This window comes from Sylvia atricapilla, chromosome 11 (genome assembly GCF_009819655.1).
Source record: "Sylvia atricapilla isolate bSylAtr1 chromosome 11, bSylAtr1.pri, whole genome shotgun sequence".
NCBI lineage: Eukaryota > Metazoa > Chordata > Aves > Passeriformes > Sylviidae > Sylvia > Sylvia atricapilla.
Window position 1 is genome coordinate 17,340,766 of NC_089150.1, and position 13,009 is coordinate 17,353,774.

The window sequence follows — 13,009 nt, forward strand, 5'->3', positions numbered from 1 at the left end:
AGGACTTGGCATTTTCCAGCACAGGAGGGACAGATAAGAGACTGAGCAAGCCAAGCTACACTCCACGAAAAGCATTTTCTGAATTCAACATCTCTTCAAAACAACAAGTGGTTTTATTGGTTAATATGATCCATTTTTTATGCTCATTAATACTTGGCTTGTTAAATGAACAGTTTATTTCACTCTTCTCCAGTGAACTCTTTTCCTGAACCGGCTGGGGTAGGGGCCACTTGAATCTGATTTTAGAGGGACCCCTTTGGAAAAGTTTCCTCCCAAATTTGCCCTAAACCAGGATAGTTGTCTTCAGGCAAAGGTCCCAGATGATTATCAGGGGCCGAGTCCTGCACATCCTCTTTGTCCCAGGGTATTCCCTCGGTTTTTTCCTGGTTTGTTCCTTGAAGGTCAAAGCAAGTCTTTGAAATCAGCTGCAATATCATAACAGATTTCTTCAGACACTTGAGGAAGTGCCTCACTCTCTTCTTTCTTCTGCCTTTTGGCTTTACTGACATGAGATTCAAGGATAGCAGCACAGCACAGGTCCTTTTCAAAAACACATTCACTGAGAGCCACCTTGCTCTTCATGTCTCCCTCTACGTATTCAAGCTAAGGAGTGGTTCACATTCCAGGGTAAACAGTGGGGAAACATCTGAGGTTGGAGTCTAAAGGCAGGAACGAGTGTCCTGCCTTTAACTAGCCACATCCTTAAGTGACTTTTCACTTAATACATGGTAACACAGAAATCGAGGTATTTAGCACAGATTTCTTTCCTGCCAATATTAACATTAAAAGCTCATACAGGTTTCTCACAGTCCTGCAGATCTCAAGGTCCCTGTATTGACCTTCCTCACCTTCACTTATGGCAGCAAACAGACTAGAAAGCAAAGATGACACTACGTGCTGCTGCTCGAGGTCTGAGGAGTTGAGGCCCGATGTCGCCGGCAGGAGCGGCTGCTCCTGTGGGACCTCCGTGACGGTGTCTCCCTGTGCCTGGGCATGTCACCACTTGCTGCTCTCCTCCTGCTCCTGTCCCGGCGACTCCTGGACCGGGCAGGTGGATCTGAGACCCGACGTCGCTGGTGGGAGCGGCTGTGTCTGGGGGACACCCCTGACGGTGTCTCCCTTCCCCTGGGCCTGTCAGCCCTTGATGTCCTCCTGCTTCTGTCACTGCAGCTCCTTGGCCGGACAGGTGGACTCTGGGGCTGATCTTGCTGCTGGGAGCGGCTGCGCCTGCGGGATGCCTGTGGCGGTGTCTCCCTTGCCCTGGGCCTGTCAGCCCTTGATCTTGTTCTGCTTCTCCTCTCACGCCTTGCCTGGACAGGTGCACCTAGTGCCCGACCTTGCTGGCGAGAGCGGTTTTGCCTGCGGTGAGGCCCACCATGTCTGGAATGGACCCTGTCTTGCAGGTCTGGGGAGCTGCTGAATGATGACCCTGATCTTGACTCTCTCTGTCTGCTGCTCCTCAGAGAGGAAGATGGCACCAACCGCCACGATGCTGCATGTTGTGGTCTGCTGCAGCTTTGGGTCTCTAAAGACATATTTTGGGGAGCCACACCTGATGGCCCCGGGCTGCAGAAGCTGTGGCTGCTGGCTTTTGATTCTGGGGAACTGTGAGAAGACTCCAGTCTCGACTGTCCAGCCAGGCTTTGGACATTGGGCTCTGGCTCAACCCTGGGCGCTGTAGAGGGAAAGCAGGAATGTCAAGGGCCCGTGCTCCAGGCCAAGTTAGAGCAGCACCCACAGCTCTCATGGAGTGGAGAGGTTCTGCCAATCCAGTGTCCGAACCACCAAGGCCATGGGCAGTGCCTCCAGCCCACAGGCACCAAACCCAGCCCAGGGACAGCCGGGTGCTTTGCCTCATACCGCTGCCGAGACCAGCACAGCTATCGCACTCCCAGTGGTGTATGCGCTTTCTCAGGCCAGAGCAGCGCCTGTGGGTGCCCTCAGCAGCACAGGAGGAGCACAGAAGCAGTTCCCAGGGCCTGGAGAAGCAAATGGGTTCATGGATCTGAAGACCAAGTGTCCCAGCCCAGGATTGTCCAAGCCAAGCTCTTCTGGCTCCTACTTCTTTGAGCCCTTCTGGATACACAGGTTCACTACAGAGCCTCAGGTGTAGCTTCCTGACTTACCCCTCTTCCTCCGCCTCCTCCCTGCCTCCTGGGCAAAGGCATTTCTTGGCATTGCACCGGTTGTGCCTCCCTCCTAAGTCAGCAAAGGCATCGTTGTCCTCCCATGTTGGCTGTCTGATGGAGTAAGGAAATGCTGATGGCTTTCAGCTGCCCTGCCCTCATGGAGGTGGCAAGGATGTCCCCGCTCTTCCTCCAGTGCTTTTCCAAGGCTTACATGAAGCTGACGCCCAGACTCACGGGACAGAGCAGGGCGAGGACTGCTGGGGCAAGGCCTGGCACAGCACAGCACTTGCACCCATCGTGGATTTTAAGCCAGAAAAAGGACACCAACCTGAAGGGGATTCGGATCCCCGTGATGAACATTTGTGCAAGGAATTCTTTAATGTCTCTGCAGAGGGGGCAGTGGAGGCATAAAAGGCCAGCACGGATGGCCTGTCCCTGCAGGGCAAAGAGAAGCAGTGTGAGTGAAGCCCTGGTGCTGCTGAGCACCTGCTGTGCCCTGGAGCAGAGGGGATGGCTCCTGCCTGGATGCAGTCCCTGTGGAACCAGGCTCTTTTGCACGCTGGGCACACCATGGTTCTGAAGGTCTTTCTATCCTCCACAGGCTCCATGCAGATGGGGCACTCAGTGCCTGGCTCTGGAGTCACCTCCACGTCCTGCTCTGGACGGTGTTCAGGGCAGTAGGAGCTGGGGGCAAAGGGAGAGGCAAAGTGAGAAATGCTGGATTGGCCCCAAGGGGTGGCCAGAAGTGGGGAGAAGGTACCTGTATGGGGTTATGTACTGAGTGATGCAGCCGCCTTCCTTGGCACAGGGCAGGTGGAACCAACGGTTGCAGTTCTCCTCACAGCAAATGATGGTGGCCCCGCTCTGGCCGCAGATGAAGCAGTGCTACCAAGAGCCAAGCAGCTCCATCAGCAGTGGGCTCGCAGTCTCCCCAGGCAGGCTCACAGCTCCAGGCAGGGTACAGACACTACTGGGTCTCACCCCACAGAGCTGCCTGGTAGAGGAAGCTCCTGTGCCAGAATCTCTGTGGAGCTGCTGAGAGCCAGACATGTCCCACAGCTGGCTGGATGGCTGGCCTTTCTTTTCTGGGGTCTGGGCAAAGCTCTGGTAAACCTCGCCTGGCACAAATCCACACAGTCTTGTCAGTCTGTCTCTCACCTTTTGTGCCGCCCGCCTGACTGCAAGTTGGATATCTCGAGGCAGAAAGCCCAGGAGTCCAACACGATCGTTGTCTTGCCGAAAAAGCAGAGTGGCGAAAAACTGCAGAAAAGGAGCTGATGAGGAGAGAGTGGCAGGGACTGCCCACTGCAGCGTTGCAGGCGAGTGCCCAGTGCCACTCACCAGGCAGAACACGTGGGCACAGAGCCTGTACTTCTCCTGTTTGTCGCCACAGGTGTCCGGGTCAGCCTCTGCACGGCAACACAGCACGCACACTGCAGGGGACAGAGCCAATGGCACCTGGCATCGGCATCTCTGTGGGGCTCTCAGCCTGCAGCTTCGGCCCCAAGGGCTGCTCTGTCCCTGCCTGGCTGATGGCCACGCCTGGAGCCCCTGGAGAGCAGGGCTCACTGCGGGCACGGGTGTCCCAACAACTGGCCCCTGGCCCCGCTGAGCCCCTCTTGGGCAGGAAGGAGGCTCCCAGCCCCGGCATGGCTGAGCAGCTCCTGCCTCCCCCTGCCTCTGCTCTGGGCCCCACACTGCCCCTACAGCCCCTGGGCCAGGCTGTGGGAGGGCTGCTTTGCCCTCACCTGGCTCCCTGGCTTCAGGGGCCTCCTGTTCCCTGTCACACATGGTGGCTGTCGAAGGTCAGTCCCTGTGCAGGAACACTGCAGTCTCCTCCAGGTGCTGGTCCTCTCTCTCTGCGGGAGAAAGAAGAGTGTGGGGAGTTTCAGAACAGGCCCAGAGCCACGAGGGCACAACTCTGTGGTCAGCCCTGTGTGAGCCCTGCTCCTGTCTGCCTTCTCTTCCTGTTATGGCATGGAGGAACACTGCTGTCTGCTCTGGCTGTTCCTCTGCTGATTCTGGGAAGGGAGAGGCAGGTGAGCCTGCAGCACAGGCCCAGAGCCCCAAGGTGTGGTGGCCCTGTGGTCCCTGGGCAGCCACAGGCCTGTCCTGCTTTCTCCTCCTGTTGTCAGGTCACACTGACACACGGCCTGAGCACAGCGTCCCCTTTTGTGGCTTTGGTCGCACAGGTCACAATGGCCACGCTGACATCAGCATCGTGCACCCAAAACTGGGGCAGCCGTGGCCTCAGTCCCCCGCCACCCGCTTAAGACAGCGCCCTTGGGAACCGAGGTTCTGAGATGGGGCCGAGCCTTTGGTCAGGACGGAACCAGGGCAGGGACTCCTGCAGCAATGCAGGTCAAATGCCAGGCCCTGGGGCTCCTATCCCAGGTGGCACTGTAGGCAGAAAGGTGCTGTTCAGGCAGTGCCACTCCAGGGCTCCGGCCCCAGCCAAGGGAAATCTCTGCTCCTGCTCCTGGCAGTCGGCTGCCCAGAGAGTTTGTACAGAGTCTCTTGCACTGGAGACATTCAAAGCCTGCTCTAGGTGAACTGGCATTTTCCTCAGGTCCTCTCTGGAGTAAACTAAGATGAACCTGATTTGATGCAGGTGCTGATCACTGTTGGAATGGGAGATAAAGCTGGAGACCACCACAGCTGCCTCCCAACTTCAACTGTCCCGTCACCCTACGAACTAACAACTTTGACATTTCATATCAAATGGAAAACTTGGTACTAAGGTCCTGAGAAACATCATCTTTTACAAGGACTCAATGGAAACCTGGAGAATTCAGTGGGAGTTTTCTGTGTACGTCTGACTGCAGAGTTTGGCATAGTCCTGGACTCAGAAGTCAGATGCAGGAACGTGCTTTTCCCACAGGAAAGGAACTTTGCCAGTTTGGTCCATGCTTTCCTACTAGCAAATTAATTGAAAAAAAAATCAGGAAGAAAACCACAAACAGTTCTAGTCTGTCAGCAGGTCCCACGTTTCGGTGCTGCTGGCCACCAGGAGCAGGAGCGGCTCCGGCGGTGCGGTGGCAGGGTGTCTGTCAGGTGTCGGCACCGCCAGCCCGGCTCTGTCGGGGGTCCCGGCAGTGCCATAGCGGATGGCAGCTCTGGCATTGCAGCCCCGTCCGGTGGCCAGATCTGCGGGCTGGGACTCGGCACCCGCCGCACCCTTCTCCCGAAGGCCGACGGACGGCGGCGCGGCGGGAAGGCGCTGAGGGAAAAGCGGGGCCGCCGCTCTGGGCAGGAGCCACCCCGCCCTCACATCGCCCTCGCCTTGCTGCCGTCCGGCCGCCGCCGCGCAGCGCCCGCGCTCTCCAGGGCGGCCCTCGCCCACAAGGGAGCGCCACAGGCCCGGAATGGCGCCCGAACGTTCTGGCCCTCAGGAATGCGCGGGCGCGGACTTGCCGCACAGTTTGCGACAGGTCGTATTTCCTTTAATGCTTGAGCTCTACTCACTTTCAAGCCTGATCAACAAGAAGAGGCATTTAACTTGTGACACACAGAGCAGCCCCTGCAAGCTCGAAGTGATGTCCAGGTGTGTTAGAAAAGTAGTTTTTGCTCGGCCTTTTCAAAAGCCTTGTGTTTTGAAGGGGCAGGGCTGGGCACGTTTCACTGATCTCAGACACAGAGGGAGACTGACAGAGTATGGGAAGAAGGATGCCCACACAAAGGACGCAGAATTTAGGTGCCATAAAGACATGTGGTAGAACTGCCAAGGAAAGGAAAGCACTAATAAAGTCCACTCAGCAAATATGCTGAAATCAGCTCTAGCTGGGTGAAGAAGAGTGAGTTGTCTACAGGCAACAAGACTCTGGCACCAAAATCATCCTGGGCCTGACCACACAGACCACACAGAAAGACGGCGCGGTACAGGCAAGCGCTGGGCATTGTGTTTCAGGAACCCAGATGAAAAAGCTGGTCAGACTGTGCCTGATTCGTGTGTGCTACCTATCACTTCTCTCCTTCTCCTCAAAAGATATTGTAAGCCTGACTAAGAAAACCTAGTTAGAGCCAAGCTAACTGGCTTTTTCTGAAAACCTGCAGTTGACTTACTGGTTTAGTACCTTAGAGAGCAGGTTTGAGGCCCTGGATCTGGAGGGATGAACAAGTGATGAAGTGGACAAAAGTCCTTCTGGAATAGAGGGGCACCTAGGGCAAGACAGCCGCCACCATACATCGTGACCATCTCTGTTCTGAAGAAAGGTCTTGCAGGCCTTCCAGAAAGTGTCTCAAGGGAAGATTTCGGTCTCCCGTGTCCTGTTTCCTAGATGGTATCTGAATCACTCTCTCAAAAGACAGGAAAAGCTTAGGTGTGTTAGGAGATTAGTGTGAGCATTGGCAGAGGTTCATGGTCTGGAATCCAGAGTCTTGCGCAGCTCTCTGCTGTGGAGAATCCCTTGTTGTGTATATCCAGTAAACCAGAGCTTAAATGGCAAGTCAGGAATTGGGAAAATACATCACCAAGCCAATAAAGCTGTAAAGTGCCTTGCTTTGAGAAGGAAAACTAAGACGACAGAAGTTCAAATAGCAAATACTGAGAAGATGAAGAAGAAAAACTATTGTTTCTAAGGTTCTCTAATTTTTGTTTTCTTCTCTGCGCTTTGTGAAGATGGCCTACATCCTATTTTCACTGTTTTCTTTTTTCCTGTCTTCAGAATGAATTCTGCACTACAGATGTTTGTAGTCAGATACAAGAAAAGTTCTCTATTGTTTTCATATATTGTTTGGCAACCATGAAAATATACATTTAGCGAGAACAGGCTTTATCTTTGACAATTAGATCAGACTCAATTTCTAAATACTCTTGTATGTCATTCTCCTTTGCAAAAATATTAAATTGATCTTTGATGGGCGTTAATCGAAGAATAATCAAAGCCTCTGAAGGTGGCTGCCATGGCAGGTGTCGCAGCCCCAGGCCCGCTCCATGGCGGGTTTCCCTGAGGTGTCACAGCCCCAGGCCCGCTCCATGGCGGGTTTCCCTGAGGGATGGCAGCCCCGGGCCCGCTCCATGGCGGGTTTCCCTGAGGTGTCACAGCCCCAGGCCCGCTCCATGGCGGGTTTCCCTGAGGGATGGCAGCCCCGGGCCCGCTCCATGGCGGGTTTCCCTGAGGTGTCACAGCCCCAGGCCACCTCCATGGCGGGTTTCCCTGAGGTGTCACAGCCCCAGGCCCGCTCCATGGTGGGTTTCCCTGAGGTGTCACAGCCCCGGGCCCGCTCCATGGCGGGTTTCCCTGAGGTGTCACAGCCCCAGGCCCGCTCCATGGCGGGTTTCCCTGAGGTGTCACAGCCCCAGGCCACCTCCATGGCGTGTTTCCCTGAGGTGTCACAGCACCAGGCCACCTCCATGGCGGGTTTCCCTGAGGTGTCACAGCCCCAGGCCACCTCCATGGCGTGTTTCCCTGAGGTGTCACAGCACCAGGCCCGCTCCATGGCGGGTTTCCCTGAGGTGTCACAGCCCTAGGCCACCTCCATGGCGGGTTTCCCTGAGGTGTCACAGCCCCGGGCCCGCTCCATGGTGGGTTTCCCTGAGGTGTCACAGCCCCAGGCCACCTCCATGGCGGGTTTCCCTGAGGTGTCACAGCCCCAGGCTCGCTCCATGGCGGGTTTCCTCAGGGCTGTCCCGGCTCATGCTCGTGGTTGTTCACGTTGCTGGATGGGAGCAGCCAGGGCGGCTATAGCGAACATGGTCTTTTAATATCGCCCGCCTCATGCTGACCTTTCTTGGCATTTTTCAACAGAGCTGTGGTTATCGAGCTCTGACTTTCCGTGCCCAAGCTCTGCATTCCAGGCAGCAAGTCCTACATGTCTGCACTGTGCCCACACCATTTTGGGGGTAAAGCAATGCGCGGGCCCTTCAGCCAACTGTGCGGGTCCAAGGGGCACACAGGATAAAGAACAGACTTGTTTACACCGACAGTTGTGTTTTTGTACGCCTCAGCTGGCACATGTCAGCTGCACACAAGTGACCCTCTCCCCCTGTCCTGTGTCCCAGCTCTGTCACACTGGCGGCGTTTTGTGTGTTAGACTAGTGCTGCAGTAACACTGGTGGTGGGTGCCCCACTGTGCCCCACTGTGTGCAGCATTGCACTGGCGCTGTGCTGTGTGTCACGCTGGCACCCTGTGCTTCCAGACAAGGCTTGCAGACCTTGGAGCATAAGCAGGAGGGTGCAAAAGATGGTGACAAGAGAAGGATGCCAAACGAGAGACCAGTTGCTTCCAGACTCAGAAGCCAGCTCTCTGTTACGTAACACTGTTTTCTTCTCCTTCCTCACCTGAAGTCACTCTGCCATGTGCACGCTCTGCCCTCCCCCAGAGAGCCTTATGTATGAAAAGCCTTTGGAAAACTGACTAGGGCAGCACTGCATTTTAGGAACATCTGTGGAAGCCGTCATGAGCTCTCTTGTTGCTGAAGACAGGTGCTGTTTTTAACTAGCGTTTGATTTCAGCAGGTCTGCTGACATCCATTTTGTGTAATCCAAAAATAACTTGTTCAGCTCAGGAGTGAGGGCATGCTCCCTACAGGTCCAGGGAGCCTGAGGCTATGGCTTTGCTATGTTCAGAGGGCGTCTCTCTAGTCAGCTTTAATCCAGCTGGACTGAGTACAACAGTACTCAAATAGAAACACCAGAGTTTGGAATGGGTTCACAAACTGAACAAGTGTCTGGGCTTTCCAAGAGGCTTCTAAAACTTGAAGCAGTCAAATCTGGCCCTAGCCTGGCTTCTACAGTCATTTTACCACGCCTTTGCATAGGAATAAGACTTTGTGATATGACTGAGGAGTGAGAATACTCTTCTAAACTATAACTACAGAATTCAGTTTTATTGATAATAACCTGTTTGTGCATGCAATTATTTCTTATATACCTCTCATGTATTGTTGCAATTTCCCAAAAAGGTGTATCTGGTAATCTCCATGTGGAAGTGACTCCTGTGATGAAAGACTTGTGACTTCTTGGCTAGTTACTTTCTGTAATTACAGAAGAAATTTCCTATTCACCACAAATAAATGAAGCTTTAGTGCTGGCTGTTTAAATCTGACTTTCTGCTGAATACTTCCATATTAAAGCTAGTTTTGAAGATGACACCTAAAGCTTTTAAGAGTTGTTTTATTGATGGACCTGGATTAATGCAATATCCTTATTAACTCAGTCTTTTAAATTATATGTAGGGAATTTTCTCAATAACTTGGCCCACTATTTGGGATCATTCACTTTAATACTCTTCTTATGATCAAAGTGTATTATTGAATCCCATGGGCTTGCTCCAGCATATCAGTTGTCAGGACATTAAAATTCTTGATTTTATTAAGCTTCTGGGGTTTGTTCCAAATTCAACATTGCTTTGTATTACAGTAGGAGGTGAAGAGGTAGGATGTTAGCTTTTCCATTTCATATCTTAAAGCAGCAGGTATTTTTGCAGTACTTTTCCCCAGACTTGGGTGCACCTTTGATTTCCAATTCAAAAAATTACTCCTGGGACAGGCGAAACTTTTAGACACTCAGGTACAGTTTTGTCTGTGCTGATTTTAATACATGGGTCTCACACAAAGGGAAAACTTTTTTTTCTTATTTAAAAATCTAAAATTTAAAATAACCCCCTGTAAAGGTAATTTAGTTGTAAACCCAAGGCTTGTTTTCTTTGAGGAGGGGGTTTAATTTACTTTCTACCTTTGGTTTAGTACATTTTGAAATTGCCTCACCCTACCTGCTTTCTTTCTTCCAATGATGACGAACTTGAAAGGGATTTTTATTGGACAATACCGCAGCTGGGATTTGAACCATGTTCTGTTGCTTTGGAAACCAGAAGTTAGAGAACACAAGTCTGCCAGGCTTAGCATTAAATGCTTGTGGACTACAACTTTCTGCCCGCATACAGCTCAATTTCAGAAAGTTTTAGGATCTTGGACAGACTTGTTACTGTTCTTAGCTTGGGGGAGGGATGGCCATCAGGGATAGTAATTGGGGACAGCTTTGCCATGCTGTGTTTCAGCCTGCTATAACAGGGTGCAGGGCTTACTCTGTGGAGCAGGAGCAGGCAGAGTTTGTGGAGCAACAGCTCCCCTGGTCAATCGCAGAGATGTTCGGTGCAGTGGAAGCATTTGTGGCACTTCTTCTGCTTTTGTTTTTAATATGCTCTTCTCTCCCTCACCTGCATAAGGTGATGTCCTGAATCTTTCACTCTGCTTGTGCAGTAGAACTTGGCTAAACCAAACGTTTTCTGTTCAATCCTTTAGTTGTGACCTGTATGTGCCAGGAGAAGGTTCTGTATTCTATTTTCCTTTGCCTTTCTGAAAAGCTGTGTTGCAGTGTTAGCTGTGCAGCGCAGCTGAGCGAAACATCTGAATTTCCGTGTACACAGTTTTCAAGAGGACTTGGGGGACACTGAAGAGATTTCATTGGCATTTACTGCAGTCTTCTGAACAATCAGAAGCAACTAGTGCTGGTGTCAGTGAGGATGCTGGGATTAGAGTGAGGACACTGCCAGGCAGCTTGGCACCCTATGGAATGGGCAGAGGTTGAGGGAGTGAATCAGTTCACAAAAGCTGAGGTCCTCAACTCTGGCCCTACCTTCCAGGTATCTAAAACAGCTGGAGGCACTAGATAATACTGTGACGGAAGAAAAGGATCTCTGAATCTCCTTTCTATTACTCTGTGTTTTGGAACAAGGGAAAAGGCAAAAAAAGTTTAAATTCAGTTCTCATTTTCTAGGCAAATTGTTAATTGTTCACTTCTCCTTCTATCTCCAGCCCAACTCTGAGATTTGTTTGACAGTGTGGTAGCAGGCAGTGTCTCTTTTGGTGACAGAGTGCAAAGTACCAGCAGCTGAGTTCCAGGTAAAGACACACATGGTGTCTCTTTCAAGACAGGTTCTTAAACACAGAACCCTTTGTGCTGTTCAGTAACTTGACCTGCTGTGTCTGTCAAGTTCCTGAATGATATTTTATGATATCTCATATCCTATAGTCTCACTTGCATTTATGTTTCAAATGCTGCCTTACCCAAAGCCAGAAGCCCTGTTGCTCAGCTGCCAGGCTGGGAGGCAGGTGAGGACACTGACCTGTGGGCACACAATGAATCATGGCACCCCTGGGGAATGAGGAGTCCCATTTCCAAAGAATAAGCTCACTGAGAGATTGATTACGTGTGGTGTTTCCAGTGCTCATCTGAAGAAAGGTGGAACTTTTACTTTAATGGTCAATGTTACATCTGTCCTTTGGTAACTTTTTCTGTTTAAGAATGCAGAATATCAGTTGAAAGTTAGTCCTTTGCTCCTTTGATTTTGTAAAAACAAGTGTGCAAATATTGAACTTATAATTTATTTTTATCAATGGAAGATTTGTGAGGGTTTTTTTCACCTGACTGTCCACACACATAATTTTTGTAAGGCTACAATATTTGTGTTGTCACATCTTGAATCACCAGTAATTCCAGATAAAAATAATTGATTTTTCATTGTGCTCAGTGGTAAGACAACTAGCATGGTCTAACAATGTAAAGTGCTTAAAGTGCTTGCCACTAGAATTTCTCTCTTTAAAAAAATCCACCCCCTGAAGAACAAAACAAACATCAAGAAAAACTAACCCCCAAAGCCATAAAGGGCATAATTTTGGTTTATCTCTGAGATAAACCTAAGAACACCCTCCATTGCAAACTCCTGAACACTGAGTTCTTCAACAAGCCAGAGCACTCATTCCCATACTTAGATGTTCCAAAGTATGTGTGTGTGGAAGCTGTGCCCTTGAGTCAGATGCCCACAGACTGCACAGTACTTGAAAACCTAATTCTAATGTCTGCAACCTTCTTCCTGCTGGAATCTCCCAGGGAAGGAATTTTTGCCCCTCGGGATCCAGTACTTGTTCTACGGTAGTTTTCACAAATATGTTCACTCCTACCTGACATCCAGTGTGCAAGATCTTATTTTAGCTCTCCTTCATCTAGTAGAGGACTGTTAGCTTGGGTTTGCACGTGGCACTTTGAGGAATGGGATATAAACATCACAGCTTTTTAAATTCCTTATCTGGGTTTTCATCTGTGCTGTTAATATCAGTAAATGAAGTGCAGTCACAGTGAGGGGAAAAGGCGTAGGAAGCAGGGAAGCCATTGATTTCAACATCTTCTTCACAAGCTTCTCACATGAAGATGTTTCCTCTAGGAAATTCTAGTCAAAGATGTTCATGTGCAGTCTCAGTTTTTTCCCAGCCAAGCTTTAGAAAGAGCTTAAATTTGAAGAAAACCCTCCCCCCCTGCCCCAACATCTACAGCCTTTCCAAGAGAGATGATCTAATTTAAAGCGAAGCTGAATTTGATATGCTGTAGTTTCTCCAAGGCAGCTGTGGGGTATGATTTTTTTTTTAGGTTAAAAGCATATTTCCTGCCTTAGATCCACATTTTTATCTCCTAGATACCTTCTGCACACACTACTGTTATCATGTGTGATTTGCAATACCTACTTTGCATAAGTGACTGATAAATGATGATTCATTTAAATCTCAGTGCAGGTAGTTGTGGATATTTGGATGCTGCCATGTTCTCCGATTTAACTGGGAGCCTACCAGGTTCTCAGTATGCATGGTATGTGTTTTGTATTGACAAGAAGAAGAGGGAGAGCAAAGCATAAAAAACAAGATTATGTGCTGCAGTCACTGTTTTAAATTCTAAACGAATAAAAAGTTCTGGGGTTTTAACTTGGCAATTAACCTTTTTCTTTTTCTCTTTTCAGGTTACAGGTGTTGGAGTTAGTGGAGGAAAATGTGTTGTCATTTGGAATAGCTTCATTTACTTTGATAAAGAATGGTCTTCATGCTGTGAAGGTAATGGTAGGTAGTGAAAAGAGAGCTGCCTGATGGATTACTCAGCCTGTTGGAACCTACC